The 8,229-nt window shown below is 34.8% G+C and overlaps 1 long non-coding RNA gene across 1 annotated transcript; it reads right to left on the reverse strand.

The window, feature by feature from the left end:
* Positions 1 to 1,062: 1,062 nt before the first annotated feature.
* LOC145984506 (uncharacterized) lies at positions 1,063 to 8,022 on the reverse strand. The gene is made up of 2 exons (XR_014441335.1): positions 7,915 to 8,022; positions 1,063 to 1,198 (listed from the first exon to the last, which is right to left on the reverse strand). It is a non-coding gene; the product is annotated as an uncharacterized LOC145984506 (long non-coding RNA).
* Positions 8,023 to 8,229: the final 207 nt, after the last annotated feature.

Below are 8,229 nucleotides of genomic sequence, written 5' to 3' on the forward strand. Positions count from 1 at the left end.
ATTGACACTGGATAACTTATTTTGTTTGTATTTTTCTTTAAAATTTAGAGGTTCAATTATAAATTTTAGCTTGGTATAATTTCAGATATTCACACACATTTGCTTGACAAAGGGTTGGATGTACGTACAATTTATAATATTTAAATTAGAGATTAAGAAACAAACTCTGTTTTCTATTAACAAGATATTGTTTGTGCTACTTTGAGAAAGTTAGAAGACATATTAAGCTGTATTCAAAGTACAACCTGCAGGAAATTTTTCACAAACACCAGAGCATTTATTAATAAGTATTAATTTGAATAAAAATTATGAAGAAAGTATGGGAGATAGGGGTTTACAAACAGGGTGCAGCAAATTATTTGCTAATAATTATAATCGTTACTACATACAAAGTTCTGTTTTGTCATGAACCTGTCGTCTAATATTTTTAAATTGTATTTGTGGTTGTACACATCTGGAGACATCGTGTGTTTTATCATATTTGCTTCAGAGGGCACCTCCACAACTTTACAAATTAGCATAAATAAAGAGACTTTCATTCTAAAAATGTTGATTACTTTTACGTCAACTATAAATAATCGATAGGTTTCCTCATATCATGGATATGCACAGAGTATTTCAAAATAAATGTAGTTTATTCATATTAAACTAAGGTTCATATAACGTAATATCTACATTGAAAATGAAATGCCATGAAGATACTAAGAACACTCTTACAAACACAAAGTGTGCCCATAAGAAACATAATTTAATCGAAATACCAATTTGCAAGTGCAACATTTTTCTTCAAAATTACGACAAAGAGCTTCCGTTACGTAAACAATAAGAAAGCGTCATCAGGTATTACATTTTCCGAGAAGAAATCGTGTATCTATTAGATCTGAGTTCATTCTTCAAGTAACCAGTCTTCCACTTGTTGGATTTTTTTAAAGTTTCTTATTATTGTCCCCGTCATACAGATCATTTTCATCGTCTACATCAACACAATTGTCTGGTCCACATTTGTCCGTTTCCATTGCTACATCGTCGTGAGTTTCAAGATTGGTCGTTTCTTATGAGGTATTATTATCACTTTGTAACCCATCGATTACCATATTGGCAGCATCATCTGAATATCTTCATCTTCATCTTCAATATCATTTCCTTCATTCACCGGGTCATCAAAGCGTGCGTTTTCATTGTCCAATCCATCATCTACCTAAAATATAATAAAAGGGCATTAGTAAGTTATCTAGAATTTCGAAGAAGGTCAATATTTTTCAGAATTTATCTGTATTTTAATATTAATTGAATAATTATGATTAATGATGTGCATGAGTCTGTGCGCAAGTATGTTAATGCAATCTGTAAGAACAGCAGAATATAAGGCAATTGACTTTCAACATTTTAATATTCTTCTGCTGAAATTACTCAGCATCAAATGGTAGTGGGTGAGATTTTATGTGCATCAAGCGTTACATCTAATAATTGTCCCCAGGGACGTACTACCTCTAAGAATTGGTGGGGAAATTTCCAACTAAACGTCAACTCATAATGAATTCTTGAGCTCTTAATAATAATTAAAAATAATATTCGAACTACCCTTCTACAGTACAGTGTTCAAAGTTGATCCTAACCTGCAACGTATAACAGGTGATAATGAAACACAAAATTTTACTAAACTTTTATTAGAGAAGGTGATATATAAGATATATAAGTCTCTTACACATTAGCATGCAATGTAAATTGGACAACCTCCAATATCTATTGCTTAAACTATACTTGTTCTAACACTACGACTCGATTGATTGATTCATTGAGTTGGTGTTTTAAGTCCATCTTATGCACTGTAAGACATATCGGGACTGTACGTACAGTTTAAAGTGGGATCCAAACCACTATGTTCCTCCACCGGGTATCGAACAGGGGACCCCTTGATTTCAAGGTGCCGACGCTACCACTGCGCCACCGGGGAGGCCTACTACGTCTCGAGAGAGCACCTCTCGGCAACCGTGGTGGAGTGGTTAGCAAATCGCGCTACGACGCCAGGGGTCCCGGTTTCGAATCTAGGTCTGGCCATTTATAAATTTTATCATATAATCCCCCGTCCCCATTTTCGCAAATTAGGTAAAAGTGTATCAAAACGAAGTAAAATGAAGCAAATTAATCAACCAATTCATCGAGAGAGCACCTCTTCTCTCAACTTCCAGTGCTATTTATTTTACCGGTGGTGGGACAGACAGACCTGTTATTTTACTACATGTCCTGTGCTCTACTGAATTACTCCACGGCGCCCCTAGAATTGTGCACTATTTTTTGCACCATTTATGCTACTATTTCTAATTTTTTATTAGAGGAAGCCATATGTGCTTGAATTCTGCACTTGCGTGACTTATAGTGATTTGGGCCAATATTCCTGTGAAGGCTGCTTCTTTTATTTTCCTCATTCTCCAGTTTGGTTCTTTCTGTACTACTCTTACGTTGCTTCCACTGAATCCTATGTAATATCTCTCCATACATGTTCGTCTACTTTTGACTAGTTTAGCTTGTGTTCATCCATCCATTTCTATACAGGGCGTCCTTATTCTCCTATGTAAACTGACCCGCTGTCATATGGTATGTTGCTCCTGGATCTTCGTTGTAGGAGTGTAGTATATTAATAAAATAATTATATTTCAGCATGCAACCTTCGTAGCTCGAAGGATTTTTTTTTCAGTAAGCCAATCAAGGTATGCAGTTTAAATAAAAAATGCTCGAAATGTTACATGTTTTTCACATTGTTATAGAAAATTATCTTGCATAAACAAAACATGTTTCTCACTGTAAAACACATAAAATTGCATTAATCAATATTTCGGTCAAAGGCGGTCCTTTGAACTTGACTTTCCTTGTGTTTCACTAATCCCTTAAGTATGATCTAACATATTATGAAAAAAAGTTGAGCGGTTTTGATGGCTTGTGCATAAAATTCATGCTAATTTATGAAACACGCTTGAATTAAAAACACTGATATTGCACATTACCAATACGTTTCTTTATTGGCCGGTTCAAATCCGGAAACTTTTCTAACGTTGGAAGCGGCCCCGGCGCCCACCCAGCGTCGAAAAACATGGGTACCTGGGGGAAACCTCCCAGGGAACATTTTACCTTTTTTCTTCTTTATTGAATATAACTGTCCTGCTCCTGTTAAATGACTCTAAATTATACTCTGTCCCAATAGCCTCTTGTGAAAGCGAAAACAAATCCTCTGAACCTGTAAAAACTCCAGAGTAGCGGAAACTGGTTGATCTGAATTAGGTTAAGAGCTAGTAGGAAGAAAATGGGGTAACAAAAAAAAAAATAAAAGCTCATGCAGCATGACGTCCTATTTTATCCGGACATGTTCTCTTTTTAGGTGTCTCTGCGGCGTCCGGGCGGATTTTTTAGAAATCGGTAAATGTCCTCTTTTTTGGAAAGAGTATGGTATCGACCAAAGCAAATGGGCTGCATAGAGAATGGTTCCACAAATAACGATCATCATTTAAGGCATATAACTTAGGGTGCTTTAAGTATTCGAGCAATGCTCACCTAGTATGAGTCATTAGTAGGGTGCGGATTTATAGGTACTAAAAACCTCTGAAATAGGCACTTAGAGGGCACTATAAACTAAGAAAAGACACAAAAATAGGCACTTAAAAGGCACCCTCAAATGAAAAAATACATTAAAATGGGCAATGAATTTGAAATTCTTTCAATTTTCTACTTACAGTTATACTGTATTAGCACTTCAATTTATACATAAAAGTGCGCTAACTATTAATGGCCATCCCGGGATTCGAATCCGGGACCGCTGGCTTTGTGGCGCGGTGTGCCAACAACTCCGCCACGGAGGTGGGTCAGTTCCATTTCGAGCTATACATACGCGAGACAGAAACGCTTAGTTAGAATTTTGATTGTTTAGTAACATTTACTTTTATGAAGTAACGAAGTGATAGTGTAAATTCACCAATGATCTCGCAAGAAAATATCCATAAGAAACGAATATGAGATAAAGTGTAAGGTGGCTCCCACTTTTTCCTGCTGTTGAAACTGTTGAAAGAGTCGTAGAAATTTTCACGGAATTATATCATATTTCGTGTCCCTATCTAAACTACCTAAAATTTTATTTCGGTTTTTGGAAATAAGTTAAAGCGAATCTTACTTGTTACATTTGCATTCACTTGTGGGGTAATTTCATTCAAATATCCAAGAATTAGAAAATGTAGTAAAATTCTATGCTTCTTTGTCATTTGTTAAATAACAGATTAGGAGATTGCTTTCTTTGCTTAAAGGTAAGAGGAATTTATTCAAAGAGATCATCATCTGAAAGGTATCTGTTAGCAAAGTGTTGGTAAGATTTTTTTAATATTGATTAAATTATGAGTAATGGCAAATGTGTTTGCCATTTCTTGCAGTGCCCTCTTTTTTATGACTTTGTCCTCCTTTTTCGCCATGCTCTGTCCTCTCTTTTAAATGTATGTGTCTGGTCACCCTACTCATGCTTATTATAAAATGGAGTTTCTAAGAAAACACACACTCTATTTTTTTGTTAGAATCACAAATTTATCGGTGTGTCCTTCCTTACTTTAACACTGGATCCGTTGCTGCAATATATGGCAAAAAAAAACCAAAAGCGATACATCCTTCCAGGAAATACAAATGTTTGCCTATCCAGATTATAATCAACATGTATCACAACAAGCATGACATTGCAAGAAATGATGGCAGATTATATATTCTGGTTCCGCCCTATTGGAAAATAAACTCTGCTCTATTTCATCAACCTTCTGTTAGTGATATGTTTCAGAGCAAATGGACATTTTGATGTCGGCAACAAAACATTATACTGATTACAATACGTGGTGGGTAAAGTACGTAAAACCTCGAATTAAATCCTACTTTCAATGACTAGGGAAAGAGAGTGCACGTGACCGAAATTTAAAGTTGAACTTTCATTATAAATGTCTACATGAGTTATGCATGAAATCTGATGTCACCGAACACCATCATCTGATACAAGAATACAAAGCACAAATTCTAACATTGCAACGGAATCACATGAAGTGCATAAAAATTCTTCTTTACAAGACGAACGAGCTTCCTTATTTCACTATGTATGTATAAATACAAAAACAAAGGAAATATCTTTATGAACAGTATACTGGATTCTGCTGGAGAGAGATATGGAGTTCAACACGGTATATCATAATAAGTATTATCTTGATTTGTATACTCCTAACGAAGCAGATCAATAAGCTGTACAACAATTGATGACTAAAGTAAATAGTTTCTTTTTAATAGACGAAGATAGATATTATTATTTATTCTCTCTGTGCTGAGTGGCACATAAGTGTTATTCCTCTGTAGCTTTTACATTCGTTTCTGTCACCCTTCTTGAATATGGGAACTATTGGTTCTATTGTCCGATCTCTTGGCACTTCTCTCTCTTGACACACTGTTTTCAACACTCTGGACAGCCACTGCTCACAAATCAATCCTGCTCCTAGTATCATTTCCACTGGCACTTCATTTACTCCAGGTTCTCTACCTCTCTTTATTCACTTCAAAGCTTCCTCCACTTCTTTCCATGTGAGATTCACATTTTCCTTCCTCTTTTCTTTTTCCTTCACTTCTTCATGTTTATTTCCTTTTTCCGCATTCAGCAATTTCTCGAAAAGGTATCTCCATATTTTCCTTATTTTTTCATCCTTTTGTTCAATGTTTCCCCTTTCACTCCTTACCTTACAGCTGTCTCCTCTTTCTCTTATCTTTTCTCTCACTAATCCATTCAATACTTTCTTGTTCCCATCTACATCTCCTTCTGGCATTTTGGCCCATTCTTCCATATACTTTCTTCTTTCCTCCTTTACTACTGATCTTGCCTCTTTCTTCTTTTCCACGTACTCTTTTCGTGTATTTTGTGATTTAACTTTAACTTTAACAAAACTTACTCATCCCCATATTTGTCTCAGGTACATTTCATTATTGATTCATGCGTCGTGCTTTAAAATGTCATGATGTTCACTTACTGTCTCTTCAGACGCTCTCACAAAAGTTTTGGATAGTCTTGAGATTTTTGAGTTGCTTATTTTCTATTGCGGGATCATGGACTCAATATTTGTTCTGGAATTCTGAATGTTGACTTTTTAAACAGTTTCATCTGATTGGTTAGCGCGGCGCGCTGCGACGCCAGTAGTCCCGTGTTTGAATCTCTGCATTAGACATGTTCTTTTTTAGAGTCTCTTCATCAGTTCCATCATGTCGTCACTCATCCTCATCGTCGTGACTAGCCAAAATGGGTGAAAGCGGTGCTAAATAACAAAAATCAAATCAAGTCCCACCTGCTTCAAACTTGTCTAATTCTATTAAGATCTTGCAAATTTACTTTTCAAATGCCCTTGCAAATCACTAAACTTCTGGCACTTTTGGTATTACTTTAGGAGATATTTCCTTTCCTTAAATGTTGACACCTTTCAACTATTACTACATTCAGTTACCGATCAAATTAATGAAAAATTAGTTTTCTACGTTTCGTATGCACTTTGTGGACTTCCTGGATTTGTATCATTAAGAAATTTAATCACTATTAAATAATGCTATCACGTGTAATAAAAGACAGTTATATTACAACAAGAGTAATTGCTGATATTAATTCAAATAGCATTGTATTACGTGAGGATCTGTAATTTCATAACAGATTAAGAGTTTGAAAGAATTAATGCCTAGAAATAAAATCAACGTCAATTCATGAAAACACATAGGACTGATGCTATTTTGTACGTATGAAGTGTATAGCTATCAAGTGAGATTTAAATTATTATTATTATTATTATTATTATTATTATTATTATTGTAAATTAGTGTTGTAATTGCATTCCGTATTTATTGGGATGTAGTATATCAGATGGCGATATCTAATGTTGAGAAGAAACTAAAATTTAGTGTGCGAATTAAAGAAGAGGGGTTGCCGGGGATTCCCAAAGACCACCAATTTGTTTTATTCCTTGCAAGAGAAAATTATTTCAACCCCTGCCAGGGATATTTTTATCTCCTCCCCCCTCAAGAAAATATATTTCCCTGTCGAAAATTATGTAGCCTCGTGGATTGAAATAGGACACCATTCTGCAAATGAACAATTGATCGAGACGAGACATAGCAAGCTATCTTCCACTTACGTTTTAATGGCATAGTGCTGATATTTTATATGCATTACAGTGTTCTTGTATTACCAGTAACTTGTAGGTTGATTAGATGAACATTAAGCTTTAACTTGGCAATAAAATTTTGGTAACTTTTTCGATGTTACTTGTTCGATAGTTCTTCTATGTATGAATAGGGGTTTTCCAAGAATGTTAACATGTATTAACATGTTTATAAATTACGTTTAAATATATTGTCATAAGATTTAATGACCTTGTATAGAACCAATGTTCTAAGGTACTTAGAACTGTCACGCAATAGTTTAGTTTGTTTTAAACAAATTTGCATACCCACCAAATAACTACCTCCAGAAATGAAATCACAAATACGCCATTGAGTAAGCAAGCCCTCCCAAATTAAAACACATAATTCACACAGTGATTAAAATGAAAATGATGATCTTAGAATTGCGAATGGAATTGAGAAGGAGCTAAAATTAAAGTTATTTTGCGTATATTATTCTGATAACTAATTTGGTACTGCATTTGAGAAAAATCTATGAAAATTTAAGAGAAAAGGCTATAGTTGATGCTGAATATGACTTGACATAAAGTGTACATAATCTCCCTGACCGTTCATCGATTTATGCGCTGCCTATTCTTCTGTTATACGTCTGCAATTTTGTTACATTTTTGTATTTTAAATCTGAAATATGAACAAAAATATTGTGATTACGATGATGCATATATGATTTTAACACTATACAATTACACTTACCAGACGAAGTAGATATGTACTTAGTTTGTTGTACGCTGCGTAGGCATAATGGGAAATGCTGTTCATGTGCCATAGTAGAAAGCCAATCACATGCACATAGAAGATAATTCGAAGTATTCCATATAAGATGGGAAAGAAATTGTCCATTTCCTCCTGGGAAATAAATGACAGATCTCCTTCCAGATGACTCTCGTCTTAAAAGAAAATACATCATTTATAAAGATGTTAAATAGGGTAGCAGATACATATTTTATGAAAATAGTATATTAGTTTAGTATGGATTTGCTACTGTACTCAATCAACTGGGCACACACA

The sequence above is a fragment of the Lepisma saccharinum genome, chromosome 2, assembly GCF_977018435.1.
Source record: "Lepisma saccharinum chromosome 2, izLepSacc3.1, whole genome shotgun sequence".
Taxonomy (NCBI): domain Eukaryota; kingdom Metazoa; phylum Arthropoda; class Insecta; order Zygentoma; family Lepismatidae; genus Lepisma; species Lepisma saccharinum.